Source organism: Eurosta solidaginis, chromosome 5, assembly GCF_040869045.1.
Source record: "Eurosta solidaginis isolate ZX-2024a chromosome 5, ASM4086904v1, whole genome shotgun sequence".
Lineage (NCBI taxonomy): Eukaryota > Metazoa > Arthropoda > Insecta > Diptera > Tephritidae > Eurosta > Eurosta solidaginis.
In genome coordinates, this window is record NC_090323.1 from 12,389,656 (window position 1) to 12,405,816 (window position 16,161).

Genomic DNA, 16,161 nt, shown 5'->3' on the forward strand with positions numbered 1-16,161 from the left:
TTGGATCACTTACCGAATTTTATTCTAAGAGGAAATCCGGAGACATTTTTTTTAATGGGCGATGTCACGCTCCGTTTCCGACCAAGCATTGGGCAACATTCCTAGAGCTTTAAAAAAAAGAAGATAAATCCATCGTAACATCATTCGAAGAAGTAATTTATGTGAAATCAAACTCAAGTTGAGTGTATGGTATTCGGTGACACCCAAATTTAGACACCCTTACTTGTTTTTGTTTGTTTTAATTAGCTGAACAAACATATTTTGCTCTATCAAAATAAAAAATAAAATGTCTTTATTGATATTCTAGAGAAATGACAGATTTTGGTCTATCAAAATAAAAAATTAAATGTCTTTATTGATATTCTGGCGAAATGAAATGACGCATTTTGCTATACTTTTGCGAAACAAAATTTCGTTGCAAATGTTTGTTTATGTATACGTGGACGAATCCCAAATAAGGTCCACCACGAACCGAAAATCAAATTTGGTCGGACTTTATTTCTGTCACTTGGGATTTAAGGTCAAATATGTGTATGATGTGGAAATCAAATAGTTTATTCTTTCCCCTCATTCTGGACAGAGAAACATAGTTTCAAAAAAAGGCTTCATCGGTTTTGCAAATTTGGATGCTTTGCTAACAAAGTATAACGTCCTTTCTTTATATTGTTGCGCTGCTAAACCCAGATCTATGATTTTGCTTTTAATAAAATTTTGTCTAGGCTTTTATTTAGCATTAAAAAAAACTTTAGAAAGTGGAGGTTTATAAATTGATCCTGCCATTATCCTTGTTATTTTCCTAGTAAGCAAACGTCGACTTGAAATTAAAAAAGCTTTCGGATGTTAAATAGGTCTGTCTACTAAAATTTTTCCGCAAGGTTCGGGTAACATTTTTATTGGCTAAGTCCATTACCATTTTTCTTGTGAATCTTATCTGCTTGAAAAAATAAATATATATATATATATATTTGTCGACTAGAAATGGTTAAATGGGAATATCTTTTTCAAATTTCAATGGATTTATTATATTCCTGAGTTTTTGAACTCAAAATTAAATATGGCCTCTTTAAAGTTTTCATTTATTTTGTACTTTTGTTCTATTTCTAAAACTAACATGGTTAGAAGCACAAGAAAGTACTCTATTGAATCACCTAAAGATTTATCGAGGAATAAGCAGAGGGAAAGTTGTATACCAGTATAGGGGAGAGCGGGGTACATTTGACACTGGGGCACATTTGACTTTACTTCTAAGAAAAGGCAAAAAAATTCACTATTATATCTCATGCCTATGGAAGTAACACGTATTTTTACATTTTCGCGATCTTTATTGTAATTTTTCGTAGATCGGATGTAAGCTTTCTTCAAAACAATAAGAACCGATGCTAGATAAATGAGAACGATATGAAGAAAGCCCTTTCAGACATTAGGCATAAACGCGAAACAGCTACGTTCGTAGCGGAGAAGTATGATATAAAAAGAACAACTTTGATCATGCGAATGAAGAAACTAGTTCTTTTGAGGAACAATTCGGCCTCTGCAAACTACAGTAGTTGTGACAAAAATTTTAGTTATTACTCTAAATATACCATAAAACCATCAAACGCAAACAAAATTTCAAGAACAATTTGTTGAATATGCACAGAAGTGTGTGTTTTTTGCATATGGATTGTCTTACGATACATTCCGAGGATTTGTTTATGAGTTTTTGGTCGCTACTAATATATCACGTCCATCTAGTTGGATAACTAATAAGGCGGCTAGAGAAAGCTGGCCTTATGGATTTTTGAAGCGAAATCCTTGACTTACACTAAGAAAGCCTGCAAAAAACATGTTTGGCTAGGCTTGAAAAAAAAAGCTTGGTTAGACATTTCAAAATTTAAATTATTGGACGACGAGGTATAAAGGGTTGGAGAATACGTTTTGGTCGACTTCGGGGAAAATTGCAAGAAGCCCTTTTATTTGAAGAGATATTTTGCGATTCCGCCCAAAATACAAATTATTTGCGTAGTCTATCTCCAGACAAATGAGTTTTTATACAACCTGTTATAAAAGACATATCTATAAAACTTAAAACCAAGATTGAGTTTAAACTTTCGATTCCAATAACCCAGCATCAATTTGTCGCAGCAGCACCAAATAATTATTTGATGTTAAATTTGACAGCTTATACACAAAATAGTTTTTCTAAAATTCTATCTTTTGTTATAATAAGTCTAAATACGTTAAATAAACTGCGTCTTATTTTAATAAAATATTCACAAATAAATTATAGAGAAAACCTAGCAGAAAATATGGTGCCCTATTCTACTTATAATTATTTAAGAATTCAAGGTATGTTTGAGCTCTAGGCCAATATATTCATATGTTTATTAAAATACAGCAAATGTGTTTAAACAATGTATATATATTTGTCGAATTGTCAATCTGAAGTCATCTTCAGGAACTTATGACTGCACCTGCACATTTGCTGTATTTTAATAAACATATGTATATATTGGCCAAGAGCTCAAACATACCTTGAATATATTAACTAAAAGGCCGGAATACAAGAAATTTTTAAGAATTTTCAAATGCAAATAAAAATTAGTTTTTTTCCTATTTTTTTATTTTCATTATTGCACACGCAAACCCCGGAGCTTCTATACATTTAAAATTATATGATATTATATGTTATAGAAAATAAACGACTTTTAAATGAATGTGTAAAATGGAACCCGTTCTCCCCTACGTCTCCGCTTATGAAAAGGGGGTTTTGGGCCCTTAGCCCTGACTTTGAGGGCGTATTCGAAATTCCAGGTTTGCTGATTTTGTTTACTCTACTACACCTAAAACTCGATGTCTCGCAAAGAGTATGTTTTCAATGTCATATAGAGTAATTCATTAAAAAAAAAAAAAAAATTGTTCGCGTCCGTAACAGAGGTGGATCCAGCACGATTTGGGAGGGGGTGGCGATTTAAGTCAACTAAGTAAGATAAAGTGACCTTAACATTTTTGATACAAACACACATCTAAAAAATTCATCATCACTCAGATTTTTCCAGTTTTTACTAAGTTTTGCTTCGAACTTCATATAACACCAACAATCCAAATATACACTTAAGACTTTTTCGAAAATTCGGGAAAATTCCGCGAATTTTCATGCAGATTTTTAGCTTTCAGTAAGAATTTTTAGAATGTATCTCCCAGAAAAAAGTTTTATGTTTCTATTTGTATTTTTGGTGTTATATAACAATACATATTTTTATAAAAACAGGGACAATAATTTAGGTTGTGTACCCTAAACAACTTGTTGGAAAGGATATCTTATTATTCAGTTTTTTCGGGTCGTGTATTGAAAGCTCTTATACAAGTTTTGAAACATTATAAATGTGCCAATTAGGCTAATTCACGACTATTTTTATACCTTTCATGAACATGAAATGGTATATTAACTTTGGTCCGATGTTTGTAACGTTGAGAAATATAGAAGATAGACTCACCATTAAGTTTACCGAATTGATCAGGGCGACCAACTGAGTTGATATAGCCATGTCGGTCTGTCCGTTCGTCTGTCTGTTTAAACGCATACTAGTCCCTCAAATTTTGAGATATCTAAATAAAATTTGGCACAAGGATGTATTTTTGCATTATATTATACATTTGTCGGATCCGGTAGGATCAGACCACTATAACATATATCTCCCATATAACTGATCGTTTAGATAAGACGATTTTGGTCATTTCGGCCGCAATTTAGAAAGTATAAACGTGAAACTCGGTGATATATATTTTAATATATCATAAAAGTATTTCTGAAAAAATCACTTTTATCGGAGCTATATATAGTATATATCCCATACAGCCGATCGTTCAGATTTTTGGCAATTTCTCCCTTAATTTCCAATATAAAAACTTTAAATTTGGTGATATTTATTCTAATGCTAGCTTTACCCGGCGTATGTTGTAACGCCCGAGATCGAACGAATGTTGCATTATTTTTTCTGTTTTGTTTGTTGATAATTTAGTTTATTGTTCCGTAATTTGAATTGAATTTTGTACGCATATTTGGTGAAATTTTCGTTTAAATCATTTTATTATTGTATCTTATTGTAATGCAAGTGGGTACACAATATTTTTGGTTTTTTCGTTCGGTGCAAAGATAAACAAATTTTTTGAGTTCCAACTCTAGAGCAAAGAACATATAGCTGGCCATGGGAAAAGCATGGACTCTCTAAATTTAATCCTGCAACAGTAAGCGATTGTCCTTGTGCTCTGTTGATTGTAATTGCAAAAGCAAGGCGTACAGGAAACTATAAGCGCTTAAAATTGAATGCCAAATCTGTAGGAATCATTGGGATCAGTGGTATGAGCACATCTTCACCTTTGCTTTTACCGCTGATGATTGTTGCTTCGATTACATTCGGCGTTAATTTCTTAACGCAAATTCTGGTTCCATTGCACAATTTTGTTGGGTCTAAATTCCGAAGAAGCATGATTGGTGAGCCAATTTTCAAAGTTAATATATGCGCAGGCATTCCAGGTGGTTCTAAAGAGTTTAGAAATTCAATTGGATAATTCACAATTTGATCTTCATCTGTAACTGTTTCGATCGATTTATATTTCGTCACTTCACCAGGAATTTGGTTTTGAATGCGATCATTGATTTTGTTAACATTATCCTTTTTGGGAGCTAAGATAGTTCGCTGGCATAGCCAAAAAAAAATTTTTAATTTAAAATTCTTAATTCTGAAATATGTAAAACTTTCGTCTTGATCGCAGGAAGCTACAGCCAAAATTTGGTGATGATTTAAGTGTGGGAAATACGTTTCCATAGGGAACGCACACACAGAATTTGATTTTTACAGAAGATGTAGATAGACTGAAGCTAACAAATTTTTTTAACAGCGGCATATTACTAAACGTCCAAATGAATAACAGCCAAACTCAACAATGCAGTCAAATTTTAGGTATTAAAATAACCTAAGTTTGTACGACAGCCATAGTTCTGAAAAATCCCATTTGTAGGGAAGGTGCCAAGCCCCCTTTTTCCCAATTCCACATTTTACTGAGGGTGTTAGGACTTAACGTCATATAGCTCCTTACCAATTTTCATTATCCTACCATTACTACATCCAGAAATATGCAGTATGATATATTACATTTGTATGGAAGGTGTCACGCCCCCTTTTCACCAATTCCACATCTTCTTGGTGGTGTTAGGGATTGACCTCATATAATTCCTTACTGAATTTCAATGTTCTGGCATGTATACCTTCAGAGTTATGCAGTACCAAAGATTCCATTTGTACGGGATGTGCCACGCACCTTTTATATATCGAAATTATTGTTAGCCTAAAATCTCTGTGTTGATCGAAGGAACCTATAGCCAAAACTTGGTGATGATTGAAATGCGGCAAATACGTTTCCATAGCGAACACACACACACACACAGAATTAGATTTTTATATATATAGATATCAAAGAAGATTTCATGAAAAAATCATTTCGATCGGAGCTATATATAATATATATCCCATACAACCGATCGTTCAGATAGAAAGATTTTTAATCATTTCTCCCTTAGTTTCCAATATAAAAACGTTAAACTTGGTGATATTTTATCTAATATATCATAGAAGATTTCCTGTAAAAATTATTTCGATCGGAGCTATATATAATATATATCCTATACAACCGATCGTTCAGATAAGGGGGTTTTTTGCCATTTTTAATTTATATTTATCTTAAAAATCGTTTAGGTATGTACATCTGTTCACTATATATTTCTTATCTTATACCTCCGAATATTTGGAGATTACGAACGGGATAAGATTATTGTTCAGTCCCATTCATGAAGAAGACAGTCCCGTCCTTACTTGTTCTTAGTTATTTTAGCTGTAAAGTATTAAAAGTTTATCCGCATTTAAGGAACTCTCCCTCCACATTGTTCATAAAGTACGATCCCTCGACTTTCAAAGAATTTCTGCTGCATTAACCCAATTTCGGACCGGAGGAAGATAGGTTCCATCAACTACTAAGAGCTGCCCAAAGAACTATAGGTTGACTTAATTTTACATATTTTTTTATCTTTATGTAGAATTATGTATAGTATAAGTCAGAGCGTGCCACAATAATGGAGATTTCCTTGCGTGAATGTATTACTGCTGCCAAATAGTAACACATTAACGCGATGTAGGGACTGAAATTCGCGAAGGCTTATATAAATAATTTTTTTTGTGACATTTTAAAAATATTGGTCCTTCTTTTGCTTTTTCAAAAGGAATTTTTGTTCAGAAAAAAGATGTGCTGTGGCAACCGTGATCATGAAATAGTGACCAAGACTGCCAAATTTCAGCGAATATTACGCAATTCTTTCTTCAAATACCACAAAGGTACATTTTTCTGCTGATTTTACCCACAGCGAAACAAATGGAAATTGGAAATGAATATATAGCTAAACTATTCATTTCTTAAACTATTTCAACCGAAGTACATATTATAAATTGCATATATTGGGAGGAGGGAGGGCGATTAGGACGATATTATAGATTATACATACATAAAAGCTACAAATTTTAAAGTTTCATATGTAATTAAAACAAACGTTTATAATTTTCATAAGTTCCAGATCAGATCAGTTGCTTCAAATATTGTAATATCCGCTCAGTCCGCTGCTCATGTGCACGTTGAAATGCTTGCGAATGGTGCGTCCGTTACCAAGGACTTGCCCATATGTATTTGCGAAGTGTGTTATTAAGTTGACAGTAGTACAATGAATGTATTTTTAATGAAAAGTACTTATTAGTTTTATCTGTTTTCAAGTTGCTAATATTCCGGCGCACACTACTACAAAACCAGAGTTGGGAGCGGTGCACTAAATTTTGAGTAACAACACTTACAACTTAAGCGGGCTAACATAATCAAGGTCTTGCCGTAAGTATTTATGAGACGTTGATTTCTTATGGATTTAATTGTCTGTTCATCTTTCACATATTCGCATAACTAGCCAGTACCCGCGTGCCAGTCCGCGCGAAGAAAATACAACATAAAACCATTGCGATATACCAATATATGATCTTGAAAACAGTACCGAGACCGTTCAGAAAATTATCTTTGAACAGTCCGAACAAATCGCGAAATGTTCGCAGTTGCGGAAATAAACATACAGTGATAATTAGAAGAAATGATATGCTGGATATCTTAAAAAGCTAGGCTCAGGTACTCCCCTGAAATACTTTTTTTTAAATGATTATGAAATAGTTCCATTTATATTCATATTACTTATTTGTTAATGCAAAAACCAGAACGATACGATTAAATTGTGCGAAAGACACAACATTACATTGACGTGAATGGTTAGGTTTGGTTGGGATGCGCCCCTTTTAGAAAAAGCATCCGCTTTTTTATTCCCATCTATTACCTTATGCCCTGGAACCCGATATAGATGTACTCTTCTCTTTCTGTTAATTAGTATCGAACGAAGCTAACTGGGGGCAGCGAAGATAGACGAACATGAAGCGAAAGAGTTTAGTTGTACTTTTGACGGCAAACAAGAAAGAGCTGAAAGTCGTGATTCATCAATTCTTAAATTGAATTCATTATATTAAAGTTTGTATCTCTTTTTTAACAATTAAATTTTTTTGAATCAGCAAATGCTGTCTCTCAGCGTGCAAACCAAGCGGCCAGTGTCTCGTGATTGTGGTAGTGATCCTAAACATTTTTTTTCGACCTATGTAGTAGGTCGTATTGCTGGCATATGCTGATGACAATGATATCATCGGCCTGACCACCCGCGTGTTTAATTCTACTTACTCCAAACTTGAAAAAGAAGCGGTAAAGATGGGTTTGATAGTAAATGAGGACAAAACAAAGTACCTGCTGTCATCGAGCAAAGCTCATTTACGTCTTGGCAACCACGCTATAGTTGGCAGCCATAATTTGGAAATAGTAAAAGACTTCGTTTATTTGGGAACCAGCATTAACACTAACAACAACATCAGCTCTAAAATACTGCGAAGAATCAATCTTGCCAATAAATGCTACTTTGGACCAGGTAGGCAATTGAAAAGTAAGGTCATCACTCGGCAAACGAAAATTATGCTCTACAAGTCACTTATCGTACTCGTCCTGCTATATGGTGCAGAAGTATGGACCATGACAACATCAGATGAAGTGGCTCTGGAATTGTTCGAGAGAAAATTTCTTCGAAAGATTTATGGGACTATTCCGGATCACTTCGGGGCTATATCACGATCATTTGGGGACCCTTCCGGCATCATTTCTGAATGGGTTTCGGGATCCGTCCCGCATCCCGTCGTGGTATTTTCGGGATCATTTGGCTACCTTTGAGAGATAAATTCTTGATGGTTTCCGGGATCACTACGGGACTCTTTCCGGATCATTTGGGGTCCCTTCCGGCACCATTTATGGATGGTCTTCGGGATACGTCCGGGATCCCGTCGGGGTCATTTCGAGACTATTTCGGGATCGTTTGGGGTACCTTCATTTCTAGATGGTTTTTGGGATCTGGCCGGGATCCCGTCGGGGTAATTTCGGGACTTTTTCCCGACTAATACGGGATCATTTGGGGACCCTTTCGGTATCATTTGTGGATTGTTTTCGAGATCCACCCGGTATCCCGTCGGTGTCATTTCGGGACTATTAAGTGATCTTCTGAGGACCTTTCCGGCATCATTTCTGGATGGTGTTCGGTATCCTTTCGGGATCCCGTCGGGGTCATTTCGGGACTTTTTCGGGATCACTTAGGGGCCCTTCCGGCATTATTTCTGTATGGTTTTCGGGATTCGGCCGGGATCCCGTCGGAGTCATTTCAGGACTTTTTCGGGATCATTTGGGGTACCTTCCAGCATCATTTCTAAATGGTTTCCGGGATCCGTCAGGGATTCCGACGGGGTAATTTGGGACTATTTCGGGATCATTTGGGGTACCATCCGGCATCATTTCTAGATGGTTTTGGGTATCCGCCGAGATCATTTCGGAGCTTTTTCGCGACTAATACGGGATAATTTTGGGACCCTTTCGGCATCCTTTCTGAATGGTTTTCGGGATCCGTGCGGGATTCCGATGGGTCATTTCGGGATCATTTTGGGGTACCCACCGGTATTATTTCTGGATGGTTTTCGGTATCCGTTCGGGATCTCGTCGGGGACATTTGGGGACTTTTTCGGGATTATCTGGGATCCCTTCCGGCATCATTTCTGGATAGTTTTCGGGATCCGTCCGGGATCCCGACGGGGTGATTTCGGTACTATTTCGGGATCATTTGGGGTACCATCCGGCATCATTTCTAGATGGACACATACCACACTTATTAAGTTATATTTGTTCGCACACTAACTTTGTGATCTATTATATACTGCCATAAAACAAGATTAAATACGGAGAAGCACACATACCCCACTAATAAAGTTATATTTGTTCGCAAACAAACTTTGTGATCTATTGTATACTGCCATAAAACCAGATTAAATACGGAAAAGCACACATACCCCACTTATTAAGTTATATTTGTTCGCAAACTAATTATGTGATCTATTGTATACTGCCATAAAACCATCCAAAAATGATGCCGGAAGGGACCCGAAGTTATCCCGAAAAAGTCCCGAAATTACCCCAACGGGATCCCGGACGGATACCGAAAACCATCCAGAAATGATCCCGTATTAGTCGAGCAAAAGTCCTGAAATGACCCGGTGGGATCCCGGACCGAAAACCATCCAGAAATTATCCCGGAAAGGTCTCGATATTGCCCTAACGGAATTACAAATAAGGTGAAGCTAATTATAAGAGAATGTTAATAAGGCAGCAGGCGCGTTGGAGCGAATGAAGAGTTACATAGAATCATGCAGCTAATAAAAGCGTGCTAATAAAAACAATTGAAGGAGGGCGGATGGAGGGAGGAGAAGGAGAGAGCCACTGATCGTTTTTCCAAAATTGTTTAGATCTCGATCTGTATGTGCCAGATACCAAAAACTATTGATTTAGGAGAAAATTTATTTTGAGTTACAACAATTTATAGATTTTACATCAGAGGGAGAGAGAAAGGGGGAGTGTGGACGAAGGGTGTCACTGCTCGCTTTGTAAGCCCTCGACTTATTTGACCCAGTGAGTCTGTAATATTGGTGAAGGACAGTATACGTAAATTTACAATATGTAAAAATTATTAAAAAGTAATTGCTCGAAGGGGTCGTGAGACCCCCACCCCCATTCCATGTTCGAAAAAAATTTTGCTAGTAGACTATTGTCTTTATCCCAAATCTCATCAAAATCCGTGTAGCCCTTCTGGAGTGATTCAGTCACAAAGACGAAACAATATAATAATTAAATTATAACTGTTCCTAGGGGGCGGAGACCTCCCCCTTTTGAAAAATATATAGCTAGTAGATCCTTCTAGGCTATTGTCTATATGTGTGCCAAATTTAATCCAAATCCGTCCAGGCTCTCTTGCGTGATTGAGGCACAAAGACAAACGTCTGCACATCCAAACATCCAAACATCTAAACATCCAAACTTTCCCATTTATAATATACTGGCCTTTACCCGCGGCCCCGTCCGCAAGGAGAAAATGAAATATATGCGCTATTCAAGTTAGCCTGCTTAGCAAGTTAACTGTTTAACAATTTTTTTCTGTCTAATGCATTTTATTCCTGTAATTAATTAAAAAAAAGAACTAAATGAGCTGATAACCTGATAGGATTCCAAAATGATCCCGAAATTATCCAGGAAAAGCCACGAAATTACCCCGACGCTATCGCGGACGGATCCAGAAAACCATCCAGAAATGGCTCGGAAGGGTCTCCAAAATTTCCCGGAACAGTCCCAAAAACCCCGAAACACAATTCTAGACTTATCCAGAGAACCACACAGAAATGATCCCTTAAGGGTACCAAAATGATCCCGAAATAATCCCGAAAAAGTTCCAAAATGACCCTGACGGGCTCCGGGATGGATCTCAAACACCATCCACAAAATATTCTGGAAGGTACCCAAAACTATCCTGAAAAATTAACAAAAAAATCCCGAAATTACTCCTACGGCATCCCGGACGGATCCTGAAATAATTACGGAAGGGTCCCCAAATGATCCCATATTAGCCCCGAAAAAGTCCTGAAATGACCTCGACGGGATCTCAGACGGATCCCGAAAACCATCCAGAAATGGTCCCGAAATAGTCCCGAAGAAGACCCGAAATGACCCTGACGGGATCTCGTACGAATCCCTTAATGACACTGACGTGATCCTGGACAGACCCCGAAATCCATCCAGAAATGATCTTGGAAAGGTCCCAAAATGATCCCGAAAAGTCCAGAAATTACCCTGACGGGATCCCGGACGAATCCTGAAAGCCGTCCTTAAATGATCACAAAAAAGTCCCGAAATGACCTTGAAGGAATCCCGTACGGATACCGAAAACCATCCAGAAATGATGCCGAAAGGCTTTCCAAATGATCCCGTATTAGTCCCAAAAAAGTCCCGAAATGACCTTGAAGGAATCCCGTACGGATACCGAAAACCATCCAGAAATGATGCCGAAAGGCTTTCCAAATGATCCCGTATTAGTCCCAAAAAAGTCCCGAAATGACCTTGAAGGAATCCCGTACGGATACCGAAAACCATCCAGAAATGATGCCGAAAGGCTTTCCAAATGAACCCGTATTAGTCCCAAAAAAGTCCCAAAATGATCCTGAAATGACCCCGTCGGAATCCCGGACGGATCCCGAAAACCATTCAGAAATGATGCCGAAAGGGTTCCAAAATGATCCCGTATTAGTCGCGAAAAAGCTCCAAAATGATCCCGACGGATACCCAAAACCATCTAGAAATGATGCCGGATGGTACCCCAAATTATCCCGAAATAGTACCGAAATCACCCCGTCGGGATCTCGGACGGATCATTTTGGGACATTTCGGGATCATTTTGGGGTACCCACCGGCATTATTTCTGGATGGTTTTCGGTATCCGTCCGGGATATAGTCGGGGACATTTCGGGACTTTTTCGGGATTATTTGGGATCCCTTCCGGCATCATTTCTGGATAGTTTTCGGGATCCGCCCGGGATCCCGACGGGGTGATTTCTGTACTATTTCCGGATCATTTGGGGTACCATCCGGCATCATTTTTAGATGATTTTGGGGATCCGTCCGGGATCCCGTCGGGGTCATTTCGGAGCTTTTTCGCGACTAATACGGGATCATTTTGGGACCCTTTCGGCATCATTTCTGGATAGTTTTCGGGATCTATCCGGTATCCCGTCGGGGTCATTTCGGGACTATTTCGGGATAATTTGGGGTACCTTCCGGCATCATTTCTAGATTGTTTTCTGTATCCGTTCGGGATCCCGTCGGGGTCATTTCGGGACTTTTTTGGGACTAATACGGGATCATTTGGAAAGCCTTTCGGCATCATTTCTGGATGGTTTTCGGTATCCATACGGGATTCCTTCAGGGTCATTTCGGGACTTTTTCGAGATCATTTAAGGACGGCTTTCAGGATTCGTACGGGATCCCGTCAGGGTAATTGCTGGACTTTTCGGGATCATTTTGGGACCCTTCCAAGATCATTTCTGGATGGATTTCTGGGTCTGTCCGGGATCACGTCAGTGTCATTCAGGGATTCGTACGAGATCCCGTAAGGGTCATCTCGGGGATTCTTCGGTACTATTTCGGGACCATTTCTGGATGGTTTTCGGGATCCGTCCGGGATCCCGTCGAGGTCATTTCGGGACTTTTTCGGGGTTAATATGGGATCATTTCGGGACCCTTCCGAAATCATTTCAGGATCCGTCCGGGATGCCGTAGGAGTAATTTCGGGATTTTTTTGATAATTTTTCGGGATAGTTTTGGGCCTCTTCCAGGATATTTTGTGGATGGTGTTTGAGATCCATGCCGGAGCCCGTAAGGGTCATTTCGGAACTTTTTCGGGATCATTTTGGTACCCTTAAGGGACCATTTCTGTGTGGTTCTCTGGATAAGTCTAGAAATGTGTTTCGGGGTTTTTGGGACTATTCCGGGAAATTTTGGAGACCCTTCCGGGGCATTTCTGGATGGTTTTCCGAATCCGTCCGCGATAGCGACGGGGTAATTTCGTGGCTTTTTCTGTATAATTTCGGGATCATTTTGGAATCCTATCAGGTTATCAGCTCATTTAGTTCTTTTTTTTACTTAATTTCAGAAATAAAATGCATTAGACAGAAAAAAATTTTTAAACAGATAACTTGCTAAGCGCATATATTTCATTTTCTCCTTGCGGACGGGGCCGCGGGTAAAGGCTAGTATATTATAAATGGGAAAGTTTGGATGTTTAGATGTTTGGATGTTTGGATGTGCAGACGTTTGTCTTTGTGCCTCAATCACGCAAGAGAGCCTGAACGGATTTGGATTAAATTTGGCACACATATAGACAATAGCCCATAAGAATCTACTAGCTATATATTTTTCGAAAGGGGGAGGTCTCCGCCCCCTAGGAACAGTTATAATTTAATTATTATATTGTTTCGTCTTTGTGACTAAATCACTCCAGAAGGGCTACACGGATTTTGATGAGATTTGGGATAAAGACAATAGTCTACTAGCAAAATTTTGTTCGAACATGGAATGGCGGTGGGGGTCTCACGACCCCTTCGAGCAATTACTTTTTAATAATTTTTACATATTGTAAACTTACGTATACTGGCCTTCACCAATATTACAGACTCACTGGGTCAAATAAGTCGAGGGCTTACAAAGTGAGCAGTGACACCCTCCGTTCGCACTCCCCCCTTCTCTCTCCCTCTGATGTAAAATCTATAAATTGGTGTAACTCAAAATAAATTTTCTCCTAAATCAATAGTTTTTGGTATCTGGCACATACAGATCGAGATCTAAACAATTTTGGAAAAACGATCAGTGGCTCTCTCCTTCTCCTCCCGCCATCCGCCCTCCTTCAATTGTTTTTATTAGCACGCTTTTATTAGCTGTATGTTTCTATGTAACTCTTCATTCGCTCCAACGCGCCTGCTGCCTTATTAACATGGTCTTATAAGTAGCTTCACCTTATTTGTAATCCCGTTAGGGCAATATCGAGACCCTTCCGGGATAATTTCTGGATGGTTTTCGGTACGGGATTCCATCGTGGTCATATCAGGATTTTTCTTGACTAATACGGGATCATTTCTGGATGGTTTTCGGTATCCGTCCGGGATCCCGTTGGGGTAATTTCGGGACTTTTTCGGGATAACTTCGGGTCCCTTCCGGCATCATTTCTGGATGGTTGTATGGCAGTATACAATAGATCACATAATTAGTTTGCGAACAAATATAACTTAATAAGTGGGGTACGTGTGCTTTTCTGTATTTAATCTTGTTTTAGGGCAGTATATAATAGATCACAAAGTTAGTTTGCGAACAAATATAACTTAGTAAGTGTGGTATGTGTGCTTTTCCGTATTTAATCTTGTTTTATGGCAGTATAGAATAGATCACATAATTAGTTTGCGAACAAATATAACTTAATATGTGGGGTATGTGTGCTTTTCCGTATTTAATCTTGTTTTATGGCAGTATAGAATAGATCACATAATTAGTTTGCGAACAAATATAACTTAATAAGTAGGGTATGTGTGCTTTTCCGTATTTAATCTGGTTTTATGGCAGTATACAATAGATCATAAAGTTAGTTTGCGAAAAAATATAACTTAATAAGTGTGGTATGTGTGTTTTTCCGTATTTAATCTTATTTCATGGCAGTATAGAATAGATCACATAATTAGTTTGCGAACAAATTTAACTTAATAAGTGGGGTATGTGTGCTTTTCCGTATTTAATCTGGTTTTATGGCAGTATACAATAGATCACAAAGTTAGTTTGCGAACAAATATAGCTTAATAAGTGTGGTATGTGTGCTTTTCCGTATTTAATCTTTTTTCATGGCAGTATAGAATAGATCACATAATTAGTTTGCGAACAAATATAACTTAATAAGTGGGGTATGTGTGCTTTTCCGTATTTAATCTGGTTTTATGGCAGTATACAATAGATCACAAAGTTAGTTTGCGAACAAATATAAATTAATAAGTGGGGTATGTGTGCTTTTCCGTATTTAATCTTGTTTTATGGCAGTATATAATAGATCACAAAGTTAGTTTGCGAACAAATATAACTTAATAAGTGTGGTATGTGTGCTTTTCCGTATTTAATCTTGTTTTATGGCAGTATAGAATAGATCACATAATTAGTTTGCGAACAAATATAACTTAATAAGTGGGGTATGTGTGCTTTTCCGTATTTAGTCTGGTTTTATGGCAGTATACAATAGATCACAAAGTTAGTTTGCGAACAAATATAACTTAATAAGTGTGGTATGTGTGCTTTTCCGTATTTAATCTTTTTTCATAGCAGTATAGAATAGATCACATAATTAGTTTGCGAACAAATTTAACTTAATAAGTGGGGTATGTGTGCTTTTCCATATTTAATCTGGTTTTATGGCAGTATACAATAGATAACAAAGTTAGTTTGCGAACAAGTATAACTTGATAAGTGGGGTATGTGTGCTTTTCCGTATTTAATGTTGTTTTATGGCAGTATAGAAGAGATCACATAATTAGTTTGCGAACAAATATAACTTAATAAGTGGGGTATGTGTGCTTTTCCGTATTTAATCTGGTTTTATGGCAGTATACAATAAATCACAAAGTTAGTTTGCGAACAAATATAACTTAATAAGTGGGGTATGTGTGCTCTTCCGTATTAAACTTGTTTTATGGCAGTATAGAAGAGATCACATAATTAGTTTGCGAACAAATATAACTTAATAAGTGGGGTATGTGTGCTTTTCCGTATTTAATCTGGTTTTATGGCAGTATACAATAAATCACAAAGTTAGTTTGCGAACAAATATAACTTAATAAGTGTGGTATGTGTGCTTTTCCGTATTTAATCTTGTTTTATGGCAGTATAGAATAGATCACATATTTAGTTTGCGAACAAATATAACTTAATATGTGGGGTATGTGTACTTTTCCGTATTTAATCTTGTTTTGTGGCAGTATACAATAAATCACAAAGTTAGTTTGCGAACAAATATAACTTAATAAGTGTGGTATGTGTGCTTTTCCGTATTTAATCTTGTTTTATGGCAGTATAGAATAGATCACATAATTAGTTTGCGAACAAATATAACTTAAT

General features: G+C 37.4%; 1 long non-coding RNA gene across 1 annotated transcript in view; it reads right to left on the reverse strand.

Moving 5' to 3' along the window:
* LOC137253842 (uncharacterized) overlaps positions 1-16,161 on the reverse strand; it is a 297,293-nt gene that overhangs the window by 90,393 nt on the left and 190,739 nt on the right. The window lies entirely within an intron of this gene.